The 11,708-nt window shown below is 43.4% G+C and overlaps 1 pseudogene; it reads right to left on the bottom strand.

Annotated features, from left to right (window-relative positions):
• Positions 1 to 294: 294 nt before the first annotated feature.
• On the bottom strand, positions 295 to 6,368 carry LOC116836592 (olfactory receptor 2AP1-like; annotated as a pseudogene).
• Positions 6,369 to 11,708: the final 5,340 nt, after the last annotated feature.

Here is an 11,708-nt window from a genome sequence, read left to right as displayed (position 1 = left end):
TGTACACCCTTTTCACATAGGGTGAACTGCCAACACCATGGAGAAAAATACCATAATACAGTGTGTATCAGTGCTGAACATGAGAGAGTGACAGAGCTGTCCACAATGGCAATTTCCTATAAGTTGTGTTACATGGACACAGCTAAGGACCACAAAAACTCTCTTAGTAACTCTATGCAGATCATCTCCAATTCTTTTTCATTTTAGTGCTCAGATTTTTCAATGGGACTTTTCAACTTAATTTTAATGGGGGCTGATTGCTTAAATCACCCAGGCAGCTTTGAAAACCTCAGACTAAGTTATTATCTCGGAGTCTCTGCATGTTTTGTGAAAATCACATTTACTGACTGCTTTGCACAAGGCTTCCTTGACCTTTCTGTTTCTCAGGCTGTAAATGAGGGGGTTTACGAGGGGAGTTAGGACTGTGTAGCAAAGAGAAAACACTTTTTTCAGGTCTCTAAATTTATCGTATTTCGGTAGCATGTACACAATCATTATTGTGCCATAGAAAATTGTCGACTACGATGAGGTGAGAGGAGCAGGTAGAAAAGGCTTTTTGCCTCCTGGTGGTGGAAGGGATTTTCATGATGGTGGAAATGATACACACATAGGACATCAGGTTTAGTAGGAATGGAGGCAGAGTGAATACACAGATTAGTATGAAATCCATCAATATGATCAGGTGTGTGTCACTGCAGGAGAGTTTTATTAATGGGATGGGGTCACAATAAAAGTGGTCAATTTCATTCGGGCCACAGAATATTAATGGTGACATGAATGATATAAAGATGGTAGTAGCCAAGCAACCATTTAACCATGCTCCAGCAGCCAGCTGGAGGCAAAACCTGTTATTCATAAGAGTTGAATAGTGCAGGGGTTTACATATTGCTAAATACCGATCGTAAGACATTGCTGCTAGGAGATAGTATTCCGTACCTGCCAGAAAACCAAAAAAATAGTTGTGTGATGCAGCCACTGAATGAGATGGTTCTATCCCCAGTCAGCAGACTGGCCAGTAACCTGAGCAGGAAGGTCGAGGTGTAGCAGGTCTCCAAGTAGGACAAGTTCCCCAGGAAGAAATACATGGGGGTGTGAAGGTGCTGATCTGTCACAACAAGCACCACAATGAGAGTGTTCCCAACTGTGGTTGCAATATAGATCACTAGGAACATTAGAAAAAGAAGAATTTGCAGGTCAAAGAGATCCCCGAATCCCAGGAGGATAAATTCTGTGATGGTTGTTTGGTTTCTCCATTCGGGGTCTGTCATGGGTTGAGTCTAGGAACAAAAAAACAAGCTGGGCAATTGAATTGGAAAAACACATCATGAAAAGTTAATCAAGTCTTGTGAATTAATACCATCAATATTCAGAATATTCCCTTCCTTTCCCGGTTACAGGTTGAAATTTTAAGGCTGGATGTAGACTTTACAGCAAAGTGCCAGGAGTCTCACTCAGAGGACAGAAGATTGGTACCTCCCTCTGCCATATCAGAGCAATGACTAATATAACAGCCCATATCTCTAGTAGAGAACTAGTCTGATCTGTCGTATCAGTATTGGGTTATCTATTATATCCCACCTCGTGATATACCAGAGCTTAACAACTAAAATCTTCTACTCAGATTTTTCAAAGCAATCTAGTGTCAATAGGCACCGGTCTCATTAGAATTAATGGAAATTAATCTATCCATATGGAATAATGAGTCCTCTGGCAGGACACAACTGAGAGTATCAATTCATGATAAATTACTTAGAGCAGGGCAATTACAGCCCAAAACTGGAGTTCCTTTACTAAGGCACAGCAAACCAGCCAAACAGAGACGACTTTGGTTTTACCCCACTGTCTAACCGTAAGTCACCCAAGCAATTCCCTTAGACACTCCAGTTTCCCAGTTTCAACACTAGCATCGCTCCTCAGGGGATGCCTCATTATGAGAATCAATATCCCAGTAAAAGAAGAATGGTTCTTCTGATCCCAAAGGACCAAGCCCCAGACCCAGGTCAATATACAAATCAGATCTTACCCACAAATCACGTTGTTGCCAATCCTTTAAAATCTAAAATCTAATGGAAAACTTCTTGGTTCAGGCTTTTAGCAGTGATGGAATAAACTGAAGATTCAAATCAAGTCTCTCGAGTAAATCCACAGCTTGGATGGGTCATTCAGTCCTTCGTTTAGAGCTTCAGTTTGTAGCAAAGTTCCTCCAGAGCAAGGGTCTCAAAATCTCAGTCCACTGGCTATCTGTGGCTAGAGAACCTCCCCACTTCTGCCTGCAGAGGAGAGATGCAGGCAGACACGTTGCCAGGAATCTCAACTACAGGCGCCCCCTCCCCCCCTCCGGAGCTCCCATTGTCTCGGGGAGAGGGACAGAGAAACCATCACTAATTGCCAGGCAGAGTCAGTCGTGGAGGCAACATAATTAGTTACCAGGCAGAGTCAGCATAGAACAGGGGTTCTCAAACTTTTGTACTGGTGACGCTTTTCATACAGCAAGCATCTGAGTATGACCCCCTGCATAAATTAAAAAAAAATGTTTTAATATATTTAACACCCTTATAAATGCTGGAGGCAAAGCGGGGTTTGGGGTGGAGGCTGACAGCTCGCAACCCCCCCCATGTAATAATCTTGTGACCCCCTGAGGGGTCTCGACTCCCAGTTTGAGAACCCCTGGCATAGACACAGCATCCCTTTTTTCCACGATGAATACAAGTAAAAATACTGAACACAACTATCTGATGCATGCCTTGCTGCAATCCTGAAGGTTTCAACTGTTCAGTCACTGAGGCCAAACATTAACAAACTGACAGAACTGAAGCATTGCCAGGTGTCTGGCAAACACTAAAAACTCTCTGGGAGGTGAAGAATTGTATAAAGTTGTATGACAATTTCATTATTTCTAAGAAATTTGAAATAAAAATTATAATATAAAATTTTTGTTTTCTGAACACCATCTTCAGTGACATTATTGGCCCACTGGAAGGATTTGAGGACTGGCACAGGCCCTAAGGTAAATTGAGTTTGAGACCCCTGCTCCAAGGTTAGAAGCAGGATTGAAAACAAATTGTAGATGATGCAGCTGTCTTTTATAGTCCTTTTGCTATGTGGCTTGTGCTTCCTTTCACTCAAATACAAACTACCCAGCACATGGCACGGAAAAACCTTAGAGTTCTGTTCATAGGCATGTCCCTGCATGCTTTGCTGAGTCACAAGGTGTATTTGCCTTCTCTCAGAGAGTCAATTGTATAGCTGATGGTCCTTAATGGGCCATCAAGCAGGCTAGGCAGTGCTGATGCCAAATTGTCTGGGGTGTCACCCAGAAGCATAGCACAAGTTTGAAATACAGACAATATAGAGACAGTACGTATAACTTTAAATACAAAAAAATGATACCTGCATACAGATAGCATAATCATAACTAGTAAATCATAACCTCCTCAGAGACACCTTACTTAATCTCATTTTGACAAGATTTGGTGCCACTACAGGATCTTGGTTACAATAATGGTCTATACGGTCACAATTTGTGTCAATAACGTCACATCCCCAACGCAAAATTGATGCAGGAAGGAATGACACAAACATCATTGACTTCATCCCAAGAGCTCCCGATTCTTGGTTCTGTCTTACTATAGCTAGTATTGGGTTAGAAGTCATATCAGTGTAAAACAGAAATGGTTTATCAAAATCATGTTGAATAACACGACTGAATCTCTTTATAAACTCAAGGTAAAACTTGATTAGAACAATAGTGGATTGGAACTGCTCTTGTTCCTGTATGACTTGTGTGATCTTGCCAAGAGCTAAAGAACATAGCTACCTTATCCATACAAGCTGTGGCAAATGTTTGGAACTCAATTAACATTAAGTTAATGTAGATATTAATGTGGTTCATAGTATAGGACTCTTGGAATTTAGCTATGAAAGCAGTGTTAGTGTGCCTCAGTTTTCCTATTCAGCACATGTGAAAAGTTCCAAGACTATACTGTGCAACATCAGCATTACAAGGTCTTTTAACATAAAGTGTGTTCTTATGCAGAACTCTTAACATGTTCAAGGGATTTTCTAAAAGATTAGGCACGTTGTATATTTTTACAATGTTTGGTATTAGCCACACATTACTTACAAAAAATCACCATTAGCAATAAGAGCAAATCCATTGCAGGTGCACAGGTACAAGCATTTTTGTCATGCCTTTTGTTTAATACCATTAGCATGATTTTTTTCTCTTTTCTCCCTGTTCAGAGAGGTCAGATCCTGAGCTTTCTTGCTTAAGAGAATCCACTGGCTGTTTGGGTGTGGTCTCTTTCCTAACAGCTATTAGCAAGTCTTTCTTCTCCCTGCCAGCCATGTAATTTGCATTAACAGAGACAGGAGCCTTTTCACCAGTTTTCAGATCCGTAACTGCTACCAATTCCAAGGCTGGACTCTGTCTTAAAGAGATATCACACAAATCCAAAATGTCTGAACCTGAGAGTTTGCTTGCTTTCCCCTGCATTTTTAACCATTCAGCCATAAAATGATTCTGCTCTGAAACACCAGTAACCAAATCTGTCCTCAGATCCTGAAGCACAGTCTGCTCACTTACAAAATCAGCATGGAGACACTCCTGTTCTAACACCATTGTCTTCCCAACAAGCGGCCAAACACAGCCACTTGGTCATAGGGCTGTTTAAATTTCCTGACAATTTTTCATTTCATCTGAGACCTTCTCTAAGCGATCCACACTGGATCTTTCAAAAAGAACTTCAGTGGATCCATTCCCAACAGAAAAAATCTGGCTGTTAGGAACTGAAACTTGCTTGATTAAATTACGTCCATACCCTTCAGTTGCAGCAAACTTCTTGCAAAGACTATCATGAAAATTTTTCTCTTCAGGAATCTTTCAAAGCAGCAGTTTATCTTTACATTGCTCCACAGAAGCATTGCTCTGCCGAGCCACTGCCAACTCCTGAGTTTTACTTATGTCCATAATTACCTTTGGCTCATCGTGCGGATTCCTACCCAATCCACTTTCAGGCAAACTGCTAGATTTCATAGTCAAAAGGTTAGAAGCATTGTCCTTCCCTTTGCCACACACAAGCTCAGGAATCTTTTCCTTCTTCCTACAAGTTTTTGAACTGCCAGTGAGTAACACAATCAAAGCACCTTTATGCTCTCCTGGCACCCCAGCTAGGGTATGACCCTGATCAGACAGAGTTGCTACACCCTTTTCCAGCCACACATTACCAACAGGCAAAATACAAGCACCAGCATTGTCTGGTCTCTGGGATTTTGCTAGGACACTAACTGGATACAACCTAGTTACAGTGCCTTTCTTCCTACCAGAAACAAATTTAGGACCATTCCCTTCCTAGGCTTTAGTTGAATCCAGGACCAACTCTGAGACAACTGCAGTACCCTCGACCATCACAGGCTGAAAGGCACCTTCTGTCTGCTCCACAGACAAAGAAGAGCTGGAGAAGCATACTTCCACCTTTTCATGTTCTCTGTATGTATAAATATCTTCTGTCTGTGTGTTCCATTCTATGTATCTGAAGAAGTGAGCTGTAGCCCATGAAAGCTTATGCTGAAATAATTTTGTTAGTCTCTAAGGTGCCACAAGTACTCCTGTTCTTTTTGTGGATACAGACTAACATGGCTGCTACTCTGAAACCTCCATTTTAACAGATACACAGCTTGGGATTTAATTTCCCTTGTCCCAGCACACATGGCTGTTCACAGACAATTGCTTGGAGACTGGGGTAGTGCCCCCACATAGGCAAAACCAGGCTGATATGCAACCCTAACTGGGGAGTGACCCTCCACACTCCATAATAAGTGTGTGATGATAATAAAGGAACCAGAAAGGCATTGGAGGGGGGCACAGGCAGATGCTGTCCCTGAACTCAGAGTCTAGAAACATCTGGCATGTGTGATCTGGGCTAATAAGACTCTGTCATCACTTCCCACTCTACTGGGGCACATTGTGCCTGATCCTCAGCTGATGTAAATGAAGGTAGCTCCATTTGTGTTCGTGGGGCAGATCTCCAACTGAGGGTTTGTCACAAGACGTGGATCTCATGCTCCATCTCTATTATATGGTGCTATAAATGCAGACTGACATTGCTCTGGGAAGGAGAAGCTAAAACAGTAAATATTCACCTGCAGAACAGCTCTGTGTAGCTCAAACCCTTCTCTCATTCACCAACAGATGTTTATCCAAAAGAAGCAATTACTTCACCCCTCATGTCCCTCTAATATTCACAAAGCACATTCATGCATCTGTTTGGAAGGTGATATAGAAATGCAGTCAGGAAGATGCTGCTCACCTGTAACCACAGGACAGCCGAAGCTTGAAGCAATGAGCTCTCATTTATCAGTGCTTGGCCGCCAGGACTCAGGATACTCAGCTGAGGTTCTTCTTTCTCCTCTTTCTGCAGAAGCTGGATTTTCTCAGTAGAGAGACCTGCATCTCCTTGAATGGACGAGCAACTGTCACAATCTGTCTTAGAGCATGCTCTTCCCTCTCTATTTAAAAAGTGCAGAGATGTCCTCATACTTGTATCCTTCTCCATGGAAAGCTATGTCTCCCTTGATTCCTCCTCTGATGGGGCTGAGCCTGGGATTTAGTGCTTTTTTTTACTGTGCAGACAGTACAAACAGCTGTCCTGATGCAACCCCTGGATTTCAGAAGCAGAACGCAAACCCTGGATTTCAGAAAAGTGGATTTCAGCTCCCTTAGAGAAATGATGGGCAGGATTCCCTGGGAACCTGAACTGAAGGGGATGGGTGTCCAGGATAGCTGGCAGTTTTTTAAAGAAATCATGTTAAGAGCACAGGAAAATACCATACCGATGTGCAGAAAGAATAGCAAGCGTAGAAAGTGCCCAGCATGGCTTAGCAGGGAACTCAGTGGTGAGCTGAAGCAAAAGAAGGAAGCTTACAAAAAATGGAAGCTTGGACAGATGACTGGGGAGGCATATAAGATTATTGCTCGGGCCTGCAGGGATAGAATCAGAAAGGCCAAAGGGCAATTTGAGTTGAAACTAGCAAGGGATGTGAAGGATAATAGGAAGGGGTTTTACAAGTATGTAAGCAACAAGAAGAGGACTAGGGATGGTGTAGGTCCCTTACTCAATGAGGCAGGTATCCTAGTGGTGGAAGATATGGAAAAGGCTGAAGTACTCAATTCCTTCTTCACTTCAGTCTTTACGGGCAGGATCAACTCCCAGACTACTACACTGGGGAACGCAGAGAGGAGAGGAGGAGAGCAGCCCACTGTGATAGAGGGTCAGGTTAGGGACTACTTAAAGACGTTAGACGTGCACAAGTCTATGGGACCGGACGAACTGCATCCGAGGGTGCTGAGGGAGTTAGCTGATGTGATTGCAGAGCCGTTGACCATTATCTTTGAAAATTCATGGCGAACAGGAGAGGTCCCAGAGGACTGGAAGAAAGCAAATATAGTACCTATCTTTAAGAAAGGGAAAAAGGAAGATCCAGGGAACTACAGACCAGTCAGTCTCACCTCAATCCCTGGAAAAATCATGGAGCAGGTGCTGAAGGAATCCATCCTGAAACACTTAGAGGAAAACAAGGTGATCAGAAGCAGTCAGCATGGATTCACCAAGGGTAAATCATGCCTGACCAACCTGATTGCTTTCTACGATGAGATGACTGGACTTGTGGATGGGGGCAAAGCTGTTGATGTTGTATACCTTGACTTTAGTAAGGCTTTTGACACGGTTTCCCACAGCATTCTCATCAGCAAACTAAGGAAGTATGGGTTGGAGGAATGGACTGTGAAGTGGATAGAAAACTGGTTGAATCAACGGGCTCAGCGGGTAGGTATCAATGGCACACTCTCTAGTTGGCAACCAGTAACAAGTGGTGTGCCCCAGGGGTCTGTCTTAGGGCCCGTTCTATTCAATGTCTTCATTAATGATCTTGATGATGGGATAGCTTGCACATTAAGTAAATTTGCAGATGACACCAAGTTGGGGGGAGTGGTGGACACGCTGGAGGGCAGGGATAGGATTCAGGGAGACTTAGACAAATTGGAGAAGTGGGCCACAAGAAACCTCATGAAGTTCAACAAGGACAAGTGCAAAGTCCTGCACTTAGGACAGAAAAACCCCATGCACTGCTACAGGTTGGGGACTGTTTGGCTAAGTAGCAGTGCTGAAGAAAAGGATCTTGGGGTTACGGTAGATGGAAAGTTGAACATGAGCCTACAGTGTGCTCTTGTAGCCAAAAAGGCTAATAGCATACTGGGCTGTATTAGTAGGAGTGTTGCCAGCAGATCGAGGGATGTGATTATTCCCCTCTATTCGGCACTGGTGAGGCCGCATCTGGAATATTGTGTCCAGTTTTGGGCGCCACACTACAAAAAGGACGTGGAACAATTGGAGAGAGTCCAGCGGAGGGCAACAAAAATGATTAGAGGACTGGAGCACATGACTTATGAAGAGAGACTGAAGGAACTGGGCTTATTTAGCCTGCAGAAGAGAAGACTAAGGGGGGATTTGATAGCAACCTTCAACTACTTGAAGGGATGCTCCAAGGAGGAGGGAGCTAGGCTGTTCTCAGTGGTGACGGAGGACAGAACAAGGAGCAATGGTTTGAAGTTGCAGTTGCGGAAGTCGAGGCTGGATATTAGAAAAAACTTTCTGACTAGGAGAGTGGTGAAGTATTGGAATGGGTTACCTAGGGAGGTGGTAGAATCTCCATCTTTAGAGCTATTTAAGGTCCGGCTAGACCGCACCCTGGCTGGGATTATTTAGGGAAAGTGGTCCTGCCTTTAGCAGGGGGTTGGACTAGGTGACCTCATGAGGTCCCTTCCAACCTTTTGATTCTATGATTCCATGAACCAATCTCCCCCACCCAGAGGAATTTCCTTTCTGCTGTATGAGATCATAGCTCTGCATGGCTGAAATCTAATGCAGCGCCCATGGAGTCCATGACTGTGCAGAGACTGATTCTACTTGGTCATCTTTTCTCATGTCAGTTGTTCTATTGAAGGCAAATACAAGAGTAAAAATGGCTAAGATGATCAGGCCTGCCAGATTGGATTCTGAAGCCACATAGTTTAACATACACACAGGAAAACTGAATGTAAAATAGATTTAATCCATAGTTTGTAAATGAAAGATCTGGATGAAAGAATCTCTCCCCCACCCGCCCGGAAATATTTCTCTCAAGGATCTTTATAATTGCTAATTAGAAATGTTTATCAATATTCTCACCCTTCTGCTTAGCAGTAGCGGAACTCAGCATCTTGCAAATTGGTTTCTGTGACACCTTGGGGGAACACTCGGCACCCTCATGTTCATCCTTATAATAAGATTATGTGGCATCCAATGCAAAGTTTGTCACATTGGGTGTCTTTGGAAGGCTCATGATGCACTGATCATCATTGTTATAGTAATGTACTGGCTATAATTTCATGTATATAGTTATGAGGCTAAAAATGTGCTTAATACAAGTCCAGACAAAATGCTCTGGGAGCAGAAAGGCAGTTCACACCTCATCAGGATGTGTATGGGACAAATCCAGCCCAGCCTAAGACTACCTGACTCTAAAGGGGGGGGGGGAACCAAGAGGGCAAAAGAACCTTATAAAAGGGAGAGATGTTTGCCATGCTCTCTCTCTCTCAGTTGTTTGAGCACTGGCCTGTTAAACCCAGTGTTGTGAGGTCAATCCTTGAGGGGGCTACTTAGGGATTTGGGGCAAAATCAGCACTTGGTCCTGCTAGTGAAGGCAAGGAGCTGGACTCAATGTCCTTTCAGGGTCCCTTCTAGTTCTGTGAGATAGGTATATCTCTATATATGATTTTTTCCACCTCCATCTACACACACCACCATCAAGTGACTAAAGCACCGATCAAAGTGAAGAGCTGGGCATAAGGGCAAACTGCTGGCGTGTGGTGAAAAGCATCTAAGTTATAAGGGTCCTGAGAGTGTTAAGATGAGCTTAGAATGCATTTTGCTGTTATTTCTTTTGGTAACTTATCTGAACTTTTTGGCTATCACTTATAATCACGTAAAATCTATCTTTTATGTTTATCCTCCACAGAGAGTTTGTCTGACGTGTTTGGTAAATCTGCTCAGGTGGCAAGGACTGTGCATGTTTACTCTCCCTTGAAGTAAGTGGTGAATCAATTAATAAATTGGCATTGTTCTGTCCAAGGTGGTATAACCCTGAGGTACAAGGCTGGGAGCTGGTGGGATCCGGTGGGATTCGGCTGGTGTCTTTCTCTGTGAGATTCATGAGTGGCTGTGGGAACATTCATGCAATCTAGCTGGGTGTGGGGCTCCACCTGCTGCTGGACTGAGTGATAACAGCACCTGGAGGGGTTTGCTTCTTGTCACTAGCAGAGCATTGTGACAGACACCCCAGGTTAGTGTGTTCAGGGGGCAGAGCAGGTCTCACAGTTCCAGGTTGTACCTGGGAAACCACCTAGATTGTCACAGTTTCCCACTGGAGGAGAATCTAGTGATGTGGCCTCTTAGTGTGACTCGTTTGTTTATACTATATACACCAATCCTGAAACAGATGTGGCCACAGACAACAAGCAGGGTCTCCCCTCTTTTAGGGATCTCAGACCATATGCCAGGAGGAAGAATAGTGTGCAAGGACCTTTCCCCATACAATACTTTCAGCCTAGGACACTGAGGGTGAAGGTTGATCATCACCAGTGAGTGGGAGATGGGCAAGGCAGGATACTTCTCTGTATGACCTCTCTGACGAGTGTTGATGTGCTTCTTTCTAATGCTGTTGCATCATGTGTTTACATATTTTTGATGCAACAGCCCTCTAATCTGTATCCTAATAACAATTCCCTATAGACCCATTGTTGTTCCTAGTATGTGCTGTATGGGTTGCCTGATCATTCTGTGTGTTAGATTCTCATTTCTGAGAGGTTCCTGCCTCCCCAAAGGAACAAAAAATAAATAGTTTGAAATGGGAAAGGAAATGTCCAGCTTTCTCTGTCCTGAAGCTAATGAGATAATGCACGGTGCCCACTTTTTGAGGCAACCCTGTTTTAAAGTAAACTTCTTAGATTTCCTGATCTCTTTCATTTGGCCAATTTTCATCCCAAGTGGCACTGAGGAGTTCTCAAATCTGTACCTGAAACAGTGTTGGAGAGATTGTAGAGATGACAGTTTGGAAAGTGTTTTCCATAAATGTGTCCTTTTTTATATTCAGTTATTTTTGAGCCCCTTCCTGGTCACACAATGGAACCTGGACATTTGGAGGCCGGCTAACTAGTCTCCCCAATCCCTAGTCTTACTGATTCAAGAGAGATGGAGCGGGACAATGTATTTGGACTCGCATCCTAATTGAAATATCTGAGATATGAAAAGCAGCACTAAGTATCGAGTCACTGCACAGGAGCTGTTCTAAGGTAACTAACCTGTGGGCATGTCACAGTTATTGTTAAACTTCAAAGCATCACCGTTTCAGCCAAAAATTCAAAAGATAATAACAAAATGTTTTTTTTAAGTACATCAGAAGCAGGAAGCTGCTAAACAACCAGTGGGGCCCCTGGACAATCAAGATAGTAAAAGGTTCTACAGCCACATAAATAAGAAGAAAACAAAGAAAGAAGAAGTGGGGCCGCTATACACTGAGGATGGAACGGAGGTTAAGGATAACCTAGGCATGGCCCAATATCTAAATAAGTACTTTGCCTCGGTCTTTAATAAGACTAGTGAGGAGTTTAGGGA

The sequence above is a fragment of the Chelonoidis abingdonii genome, chromosome 25 (genome assembly GCF_003597395.2).
Source record: "Chelonoidis abingdonii isolate Lonesome George chromosome 25, CheloAbing_2.0, whole genome shotgun sequence".
Lineage (NCBI taxonomy): Eukaryota > Metazoa > Chordata > Testudines > Testudinidae > Chelonoidis > Chelonoidis abingdonii.
The sequence above is the reverse complement of the archived record's forward strand: the minus strand, read 5'-3'. Positions and strand labels throughout refer to the sequence as shown.